Here is an 11820-nt window from a genome sequence, read left to right on the forward strand (position 1 = left end):
ATTGAGTGCAAATAATAATTCAATAAAATTTAAGAACTTGTTAATTAAAAAAAAATAATAATTATTTTAAATATTGACTTTCTAGTAGAAATTTTCTTGCCATTTCATTCCCCTGAGCAATGGTTTAAATTTAATTTGTGTTTGTTATTTCTAGTGGATTCCTAAAATCAACAATAAAAATTGTTTGTTAATAAAATGTTATAAATTTCATTTTGATTTATATTTAAGACTTGTGTGCTGAAACTTTAGTAAAGTCTTAAATCAAAATGTGTTTAAAAGCTGTTAATTTTTATTTCAGTTTTTTTAATGACATATAAATATATTGATACTATAATGTTTATATTTGTTGGGATAAATTGTTTGTTCAGTAGTAAGCAAATTTCTGACTGGTAGACAAAAAGACCCCAAAGCTAAAAGACGTTAAAAAATAGGATTTATGTTTGTAAGGATGACAGTTAAAAGATTATTTTTAAAAGCTTAAGCATAAATATTAACAAACAAATAATATTACGTATACGTAACAGTAAACAGTTATATTTAATCGTTAAAGTAAATAATTTCATGTCCTAACGGGGGAAGTTTGAAAAGTGTTTAGTGGAGGTATATTAATGGAAATGGTCAGTGATGACCTTGATTTTTTTCTAGGAATGTAGGAGAGATAGACCCAAAATAAAGAAATTCGTACAAAAACCGATTTTATGAAAGGAGACATAAAAGTCTACTTTTCATTGAAAAGTGAGAGCCAAAACAAAGAAATCCTGTGATCACCTTTGTTTTTGAATGAAAACATAACTCAATTTTAATTGCAAACTAGAAGAGATTGAGCCAAAACAATGAAAATCACATTCATTTCCCACCAAAAACCAATTTTTGGGTAAAAACATAAAAATTCTTTTTTCTTCAAAACTAGAAGAGATAAAGCTAAAACAAAAAATCTGTAACAACTTTGATTTCAAGCAAAAAAACGAGTCCATTTTTATTGAAAACTGTAAGCGATAGAACTAAAATAAAGAAAACGTGTGATCACTTTGATTTCCCACCAAAAACTGAATTTTTTAGTGAAAACATAAAAGTTTGTTTTTCTTGGAAACTAGAAGAGATAGATAATAATAAAACTTTATAATCACTGGAGTTTTGAAAACATATATTTTCCTTAGAAACTAGAAGAATATCATCAGAAACTAAAAAATAAAGTGTTAAGGAAGATTCTTTGAAAGGAATTCTGCTAACTGTCCTCGTTAACACATCAAGCTTTTGTAAAAGCATTGTTTGAAGTTTACTCTCGTAAGTAGACATTAGGGTGGTATTTTTGAATTATTTACCAAAACTTTGTTGGGAAAATAGTCAAGCTTAACGTTAAGGAAAACGAAGACATTTCAATTCTGGACGGATCTTCACAGAAGTTAGTAGAGAGATCTTGGCTCGTACAAAACTTGTTTATGGCGAATTTAATCACTGCAGTCACATTTCTGAGCCAGTAATGAGCGGTATGGGGTATATGGTCAAATATGAAACGATTCTTATAGACAATAGTAGAGAAATTATACAGAACTTGTTTATACTGAATTTCAAAACTGTACTTGCATTTCTGAGCCAGTAATGGGCGTAGGAGACATTTTATAAAGAGGACCTTATATGGGGGATAAGATCAAAGACTTATGTTCTTTATGTGGAGTTTCATCCTTGTACTGGTATTTTTTCCCAAAGGACACTTGTATAGAGAACACTTAGGCATAATTTCAACTGTCTATCTTATTCTTTTCTTCTTCTTAATGCTAGATCCCCTCTTGGTGTATTACAATCCGGGTACCTATAGTCTGCCGGTGTTACTAGTATTTACATTTCTATCTTTGGCATGACCTTGGATGATTTGAAAAGCATTCTAACCAGAGCATAATGTAATACTACGGGTGGTCAGTTGCCCACAGGACTATGTCTTGACTAGTCAATTTGTTCAAGTTCCTTTTGAATCCACGTAGTTGCTGTGGTTTAAATCCAAATTTGTGGAAAGAGGATGCTTCGTTAAAAGACTAATACATGGATAAGTTTCTGTTATCGTTCTCAACCCCCGGGGCTTGTTTCCATGATGAGTGTCACATCATGTTGTATTGCAATCTAGGGGTAAAGGGGTACTACGAATACCTCTAGTCTGCGGGGATTATACACTGGTGTTTACATTTCAATCTTTGGCTTGATCTTGGATGATTTTAAAAGCGGTCTAACCAAAGCACCACATAATCTGATACTACGGGCGGTAAGTTGACCACAGGACTATGTCCTGGCTGATCAGGTGGCTGTGGTTTCTTTTGGATCCATGTAGTGGTTGCGGTTTAAAGCCAAATTTACGGAAATAGAGTGCTTGGTTAAAATATTGATACACGGTGAAATATAATTCGCAAGATATCGTTCCTATATGCTACGAACGGTAAAAATTACAGAGCATGATTGTGGATTAATAAAATGTTGCATTTGAGTTGATATTGCAATGATGTGGAGTTTTTCCGGTGTTTTCTAATGTTTTCTGATGTCTACTATGATTCTATAGAGATACTGGAGTAATTAATGAATTTGACGGATGGAGTGATGGTGTAACGATGGGTCTAGCAGGAAAGGACGGATGGACGTGGTGCAAGGTCGCCACTACCTTTTTTAATTTATCAGCGATTGCCCTACATGGCTGAGTACATTGAAGTTTACTCTAAAACATGCTCAAGATTTCACAGTAGATTTTTGTGGCTACAGAACTGAAGTTTTATCAATTAATATGATCCTTGTTTTGGACTACTGATTACGTCCCTCTAGTTGCTATTGCCAAATCAACAGAGCCATCTCAGTACTGTGTTTGGTCAACATTATTGTGGGTGTTAAATTAAGCTTTCTCATAACACCTGTCCTTTCCTAACGTGATTACTATGATAAGAGATTAGATAGCTCGAGTACTTGAGCAAAGTGCACCTACAATGAACCGGACCATCCATGTTGCAACCTGCGTGTAAGATACTCAAAGAGATAGTGGTTAGTTATTGCTTAGTCTTACTCACCCGGTGAATAGGCTGTCAAGGCAGGTGTTCACGTAAAGAACTTCGACAATGTCTATCTCCTTCCGTGTGGCCTCGTGACCGTGATTTCAATAGACTGATGGATGGACAAATGAACGGACAGAGAGACGGTCTTAGCCTAACAATTCGATGTGTTACAAACGGAATGAATAAAAGGTGGGCTTAAAAGACGGACAGACATAGCTAAAGGATATTTTCTATTAAATGTCAGACGTACGTACATGGCTTGATCGTCTCAGGATCGAATAAGAACCCAAAATATATATATACTTATATTGGTCTTAGGCTGATAATGCGATGTGTTACAAACGGAATGACAAAATGTTGGGTATAAAAGACAGATAGACATAGCTAAAGGATATTTTCTTTTGAATATCACTAGAATTATCGAAAAAAATAATCTTCCTTAATAATCATCCACATCAAAGCGATAAAAAATTGTTGTCGAATCAAGTATTTTATTGTTGTTTTCGTTGTGTTAAGCTTCTGTTCATTTTTGTCAAATCTCCCATTCACACTCACCACACAATATGAAAACCAGTAATAATTATGCGTTTTATACAATGTATGATTAAATATAACGGTAAACACTTTAAGTACTAAGTATGTATGTATAGCTGTATGAATAAATAAATGGTTCAGCATTATTCTAAATGTGTTTAAATAAGTGTTCATGTGTGCGTATGTATATGTGAGTGTTTGTCATTATTCTTTTGTGTAAACAATGGGTCTCTTGTGTATTGTTAAGAATTTTTATGCTCTCCTTTCTTATTTTTGTATGCTCTTTATACACCCACTTTGTTGTTGTTGTTGTTGTTGTTGCTGTTATAGCTGTTTTACTTGTTTCTTTTCTTTCTTTTTTTTCATATTTTTAACTTATTATTTTATTTATACGTTTGATTCTGTTGTTTTTGTTGTTCATATTTCATTTATATTTTCATTTTGTTAGAAGTTTCTTTTTTTTATTTAAAGTGTTAGTTTATTTGGCACTTAAGACGATAAAATTCTTTATGTTTTTATATTCATACTTTGTTCTTTTTGTGGAAAAAGAAAGGAAAACTTATTAAAGCAAAATATGAAAGAAAAGTGGTTTTAATATTGTAATTTGTCTGCATATAAGTTCACATATTTATTTGAAATAAAAATTCTGGGGTTTTGTTAAAGAGAAAATTTTATTTTGAATATAAAAATAAATTACTCTATATTTAGAAAAAAAAAGACTCCAATGATTTATATAAAATGACGAACTTATTGTCGTATACGTATTGTGAAATAAAAAATTTCACTTTTATTATTTTTTGCATATTTTATTTTTGTTCTTTACAGATTTTAAGGTCAATTATTTACATATAATGGCGGACCTATTGCCGTATACGTATTACGAAATACAAAATATCACTCATACGCACTGAATTTAACTTTTACTGTTTTAAGCACATTTAATTTTTATTCCTAAAAGATTTTTAAGGTCAATGATATAGTACATATAATGGCGGACCTATTGTCGTATACGTATTATGGAATATACAATATTACTCATACGCACTGAGTTGCACTTTAACTATTTTTTGCACATTTTATTATTGATTTTTAGAGAGAGCACTTGATTCAGTGCTATCTCCTACGAAACGGTTGCAATATATAAACAAGCATGAATGTCGGGCATAGCCGTCCATATGCTACCCTATACCAAACAGTATGTTAAAAATGGGAATTATTTAAAAAAAATAAAGCATTTGATTTGTTTTTTTAACTTTAATCCGGAATATTTTTACTTATTTTTGGAAAATAAGAGATTTTTTACAAGAGTGGCCTCCGGTAGGTTAGTGGTTAGTATTTTAGTCTGGTAGACCGGAGGTGGTGGGTTAGACTCCAACCTGTGGCTCTGGTTAAGGAGCGCACAACAGGCCCGATAGAGGCTTAGGTGTATTTCTTCAGATTTAATGTATATATATACATCCTCCTTTCAAACTAACTAACGAACTACAAGAAGTTTTAAAGGAAAGTAGGGGAAAATATGGGCCTATCCTTATAAATGTTGGTAGAGGACTACTTCAACTACTTCAAAGTTGTTTTAAAAGTTTTATTAATGTTTATATGTGAATTCTGACCTCCTTTCTGAAGGGAGTTTTTATAGCAGCTAGGCTCATAATGTCATTAAAAGTTCTATAAAACTAAGTTTTGCCGACTTTTGCTGACATAATAGAACATTTAACTTAATTATGAGCCCAAAGGCCCTATTCGGGGTGTACGGTTGTATGGTGAATAGGCGAAATAATGGAGGCTTCGAAAAGCCTTCAAAAAAAAAGGTTGTGTGCGACTTTGCGGTTTACAGGTATAGCCAGACGGACGGACGGACGGACGGACATAGTATAATCGACTCAGAAAATGATTCTAAGCCGATTGTAAATCCTGTATGAACAAAGTTTTCGCTGGACATACCCGAGCAAGGAAGAACAATTTATTTGTATCACTTATAAAAGATACCTTTCATCCCTCATCATTCAACACAACACACTTCTCATTCATTCAACACACCCATATAGGGCAACATCTGACACTCTTTATATAGACATACAGGCGGCCAAAATCTGTATACCCCTACAATCATGTAACATTAACACTTAACTCCAACTCATTTGCAATGCTTTGTCCCACAGTTACTCTTTTTTGGAATATCTGTTTTGTAGGCAACTGCACCTTACTTATTCCGAACTATTGATTTCACAGTGCATTATTCTTTTAACAGACATTCTCTAATAGCGAGTTTGGACTTAAACCAAATTCAGACGTGAAGTCTGAAGGGACATTTACTATAACAGTGACAAGACAAATTCCGAAACTCTATCCTGCGGGCTATCGGTTCCCGTGGTAGCAGATTTTGTGATTCTCTGGATCGAACCCATGTCAAATCATTTCAAGAAGAGGCCAAGGATATAATTGATTATCACCAGTTCATAGTCTTGGCAGATTTCCACCTCTTTTTCACTGCATAGCAATCACACCAAGATGGTGTTTATCATCGAATTCGGGCTTAAACCACAATCATCATGTGCAATCTAAAGGGTCCTATTCTAAAATCGTGACAAGACTCTATCCTGTGGCTTACTAAAACGTGGTAGCAGATTATGTGGTTCTCTGTATCGAACTCATGTCAAATCAAAGCAAGAAGAGGCCGAGGATACATTTGATCATCACTAGCTTATAGTCCTGACAAAGTAGCACCTTTTTTCCACTGCAGAGCAATCACACCAAGATGGTGTTTTTCATCGAATTTAGGCTTAAACCACAGGCTTCACGTGTAGTCTGAAGGATCTCTTCTATAACCGTGACAAAGTCCCAAGTCCGCGAGCTACCCGAACGTGGTAAGAGATTACGTGGTCCTCTGTATCGAACCCATGTCAAATCATTCCAAAAAGAAGCCGAGGATACATTTTATCATCACCAGTTTATAGTCCCGGCAGATTAGAATCTCCTTTTTACTGTAGAGTAAACACACCAAGATGGTGTTTTTAATCAGGTTAACATAACTCCGGTTGGATAAACCTGAGATCAGTTTATACCTTTCTAAAGAATATTTATGATTTTCTCCATTACATCTAAGGCTTAAGATATATTCTAGAAAATTTTGAAAAACGCCTTTTTTGAGACATTATAACAGCATTAAATGTTGTATTCCACAAAATGGTTCGTTTCGTCAACTTTAAGTTCACCTTGGAACTCAAATAATATCTACTACTAAACCTTAAAGACTATAAGAGATTTTTAGGATTTGTCTAATTCAAACAATCTTGATCATGCATTTTTATAATGAATATATAGCTTTTATTTTACATTATTTTCACTCTTTTCTTCAAAACAATTTTAACTCGAAAATAATAAAAATACAACATTTAAATTTAATAAAAGGATTTTACGCTTAACACTGTGTATACAAATATTCTTCCCCTTATCAAAGACTGACACTTCCGACATGTTTATACTAAACATTCTTATATTTACATGTACTTTATTATCATAAATAACTTAAATTTTTAATTTGCAAACACTTTAAAAGTCAATCATATTTTAACAATGAACCCCTCCCAAAATACTAAAAATCATATGTGAGGATTTCAAATCTAACAAGGATACGGAAATCTAACAAACAGAAACCAACAGTTTTAAAGACGTCACTGTATCCCTTTTCTTGTTAGTATTTTTCCATAATTATTTAACGATAAATTTATAATATCGTTTCTAGTTATAAACATAAAATTTAGCATGTAGACCCTGGAGTAAGGGAGATCATATAAAACAAGATTCTTTATTAATTTTTCGTTCTTCCAAAAATACAAAAATATTAGCTTATTATGCGTTTAAGCTGATATTTGTGAAGTACAAAATATTGATCCTACAGTATACCCATCAAATTAGAAAAACTTTCTGTGTCGATTAAGACATGTCTGTCCGGCCTTTTGGCTGTCATTCATCTGAGACCCAACAAAGTTCTGGGTCCTTATACAATTCTGAGTCGATTAACAATATCCATCTGTCTGTCCGTCTGTCTGTCTGTCTGTCTGTCCGTCTGTCCGTCTGTCCGTCTGTCCGTCTGTCTGTCCGTCTGTCTGTCTGTCCGTCTGTCTGTCTGTCTGTCTGTCTGTCTGTCCGTCTTTCTGCCCGTCTATCCGTCTGTCTGTCTGTCTGTCTGTCTGTCTGTCTGTCTGTCTGTCTGTCTATCCGTCTGTCTGTCTGTCTGCTCGTCTAAAAGACGCTCACGTTCTCAGTCAGCCAAATTTGCCGAAAATATTTGCTATTGTCGTAAGCAGTTTGGTATTGAAAATCAGTAAATAGAGAGTTATGAGTAAAAATTTCAGTCTACCTCCCATAATATCACGTTTTTTTTCGTAACTCTTAAGTGCATTTCTCAGAAACTACAATAGATAATTCGATGAAATTTGTCACATTTGCTGATAATTTTGAGCATCATCCATGAAGTGCTTTGGCAAAATGTGACGTCTTTGTAGCTTACAAAAACATTTTAAAAACATTTATTATCCCAAACCATTATGTCTGTCATTATCTTCATATTTATTCATTAAATAGACCTAAAACTCAGACCGTATTGGATTGTAAGAAAGCTTTAACTGAATACTATACCAGAGGTAAGGTTCACATCATACGGGTGCCATCCCACTCGGGAGTTGTCGGTAATGAAAGAACGAATGTAATAGCTTTGAAAGATAGGTAGCTCAAGGCAGTTAACCTGAAAAATGCAAAATCATTCGACGCAACAAAAGCTGAACTAAAAATATTGGTGAGAGAATCTCATAAGACTTTTTGGAATAATGAAACAGAGTGTAGAAGCACGAAAATCTTGTGGGGCGATCCTGATGAGAGCAAGACGAAAAATCTCGTCAAAATGAGCAAGTCTGAAGCTAATATGATAGAACGTATTCTGAGGGGACACACAGGATTACGAGCACATTTATGCAAAACGTATGTAGAGCACGTAAAGAGAACAGTGAAACACTGGAGCACTTTATTTGCCACTGTCAGACATTCGTCGAAGTTAGATCCAAGTATCTTGGAAGAGATGTTATTCCGGAAATAACATTCTTGACTAACACAGATTGGAAGATTCTTAGGAATTACGTTCATGAAACTGAGTTCGTGGACACTGAAAAATTATACATTTTTCTTCCTCATGATAAGGAACGCACAACAGGCCCGATTGTGTCCTAGGTGTATTTCTTCGGATTTGATGTAGTATACATCCTCCTATCAACCTAACCTAGTTAGTTAGTTAGTTGGTTAGTTAGTTAGTTGGTTAGTTAGTTAGTTAGTTAGTTAGTTAGTTAGTTAGTTAGTTAGTTAGTTAGTTAGCTAAAACAAACAACTCCTTATAACTACCCCGATCTGCTGGTTCACTACTTCCAACGTATTCAATTTGCTTGTGTATTATTGTTATTTTTCGTAAAGCGTGAGCAAATATCATATAATCTTTATAGAATTCAATCAAAATAAAAAGCAATTGTATTTTACATGTATAACAAAAAAAAATAAAAGAAATGTTAAAAATATAAATAAAAACCATTTTAAGAGGGTCTCTGTTGTATAAGCGAGTTCACCCTAAATGAATATATACAATACTCGTAAAATTTCATATTAGAACAGAGATGAACAATCGCATCAGGATAATGTGAAAAACATTTTACACCTGACACGTTATCTTTAAAGTATTTCATTGTTGTATTAGAGTGTTAGTGTTTCGAACATAATATTTTGTTGCGTTTATTAAGCAGAATGATTTTTTTTCTTCGGAAATATGGAAAACATACCCAGAAAAAGTTTTTTTAAAGAAATCAAAAAAAGTAGAAAGTACAACATGAAAGTGCCGAAAAAGTGCAGGTTTCTTGAAATAATATTTGGGGAAATAGTTTATTTCACTTTTAGTTGGGTGTTTAAGAGTTAGTGTATGTTTGTATATATGTTTATATTCATGAAATCAAATTTGCAAAAGAAATACAAGTGTATATTAAAAGGTACATGCATATTTACTCCCACATTTCCATAGTCATCATATGTAAGCTTTTGTTCTCTAGCACCTAGGAGGGCAGGAGAAAAAATTTGTTTAAAATTTTAACGTTATTTTGTTACTTTAAATAGTTAAAAGAACTTTTCTGTTTGCCTGGGTTGTATAAAATTCATAAACATTTATAAACCCCCTAAAAGTATGCAAACAAAAATCTTTATTTCAGTTATTTACGCTCGCACTTTGTTTTTGCTTTTTTGCTTTTTGTTTTGGCAGTGAGTGGCTGTGCATAAAAATTTCATTTTACAAATATCTACGAATCATAAAAACATACATATATACATGACGAAAACATACATGCCAACATCAGCAAATACATGCATGAATACATATACATATACATACGTGAATTAACGTTAAAATTCTTTTCATTTATGTATGGATCTCTATGGTATGCAAAAATAACAATAGCAATAACAACAGCAAAAGGTAACAGCTACAATAACGAAATGCCAAAATGATAGAATTCTTTAACTGTTTGTCAAATAAGTAAGAAAAACACTCTCTCTTTATGAACCGGAAAAAAAGTATTTCTCTTAAAAATATGTAAATTTCCGCTTAACAAAAAACAATACAAATGTTTTGTTATACGTGGTATAGGTATGCACATGAAATACAAAAATTGAAATATGACAGGATATATAGAGATGAAAATAAGCAACTCCAATTATGAAAGTAGGGGGAGAAGATTCCTACAGACATAGTTGTTAGCAGATAAATCTTTAATGTGCATTTTATGTGAAATTGCAAGTTTAGGTTAAATTTTCATGATAGTCTTATTAAAGGTTCTTCAATTGATTTCCACATGTTCTCATAAATAACATTAAGATAATTTTTATAACCTACACCACTTTAGTGGGGAGGATATATTGGGTTTGTGCTGATGTTTGTAACATACAAAAATATTCGTCCTATACCCACCTTAAAGTATACCAATCGGCTTAGAATCATTTTCTGAGTCGATTAAGCTATGTCCGTCCGTCCGTCTGGCTGGCTGGGTGGCTGGCTGTCCATGTAAACCTTGTGCGCAAGATACATGTCGCAATTTTTAAGATAATTGGATGAAATTTGGCACACACGCTTCTTCTGAAGCCTATTGAAAATGATTAAAATCGATCCATTATTTCGACTAGCCCCCATACAACCGTACCCCCCAAATAGGGCCTTTTGGCTTATAATTAACTTAAATGATCTATTATGTTAACAAAAGTTGACAAAACTTAGTTTTATAGAACTTTAAACGATACTACCAATTTTTGTAATGATCGGGCTTCATTTGACCTTATCCCCCATACAAACTCCCCTTCAGAAAATGACTAAAAGGTCAAAATTCACTTACAAACACTAATAACACTTTTAAATTCTACATATATAATATTGAAGAAGACTTAACTCCCCCTACCAACATTTTTAAGGATAGGGCCATATTTTGCCCTACTCCCCTTTGGGCCCTCTTAAAAAAATCTCTTTTTTGCCAAAAAAAAAGTAAAAATATTCCGAAATAAAGTTAAAAAAAACAAACCAAATGCTTTATTTTTTTAAATAATCCCCATTTTTAACATACATACTGACTGGTGTAGGGTATCATATGGTCGGCTACGCCCGACTATACATTCATACTTGTTTAATATGTAAATTAACAGATATATGTAAGTGCAACTAACAGTATACTTGTTATGATTATTGTGCGTTACTCATACGACATGGTAACTACAAATCATTAGTAAAATAGATTATCGAGAACTTTTTCTACAATTTTGCACAACAAGTTCAAATGGACGCTTCTCGAATTGATGTTTCGATTGAAGATTCATTCGCACTTCATTCAGCGTTTTTAATCTTTATCATATTCGAAAGATTTTTTTGTTGGAACATTAATATATAATGTTTTAATAAATTTATTTTGATTTTTTTATAACACCGTCCGACAAAAAGAATCGGATGATATACGACTGATGCCATAAATTTAAGGGAAAAAATTTGCGTTTTTAGTTTTTCATTTCGTGATCCTGTGTTCTATCAAAAACATTTCAAAATTTTAAAAAGTACATTTTTCAAAAAATATTTTAAAATATTTTTACTAAACAAATAATGACAAGTTTGGTGTTAAACCAACGAGAAAAGTTGGGAAATATTTTGTATTATTTTTATTTTATATCGTTAAAATGAAAATTTGTCAAAAATGTC

The sequence above is a fragment of the Lucilia cuprina genome, chromosome 5 (assembly GCF_022045245.1).
Source record: "Lucilia cuprina isolate Lc7/37 chromosome 5, ASM2204524v1, whole genome shotgun sequence".
In the NCBI taxonomy this organism is placed as follows: Eukaryota; Metazoa; Arthropoda; class Insecta; order Diptera; family Calliphoridae; genus Lucilia; species Lucilia cuprina.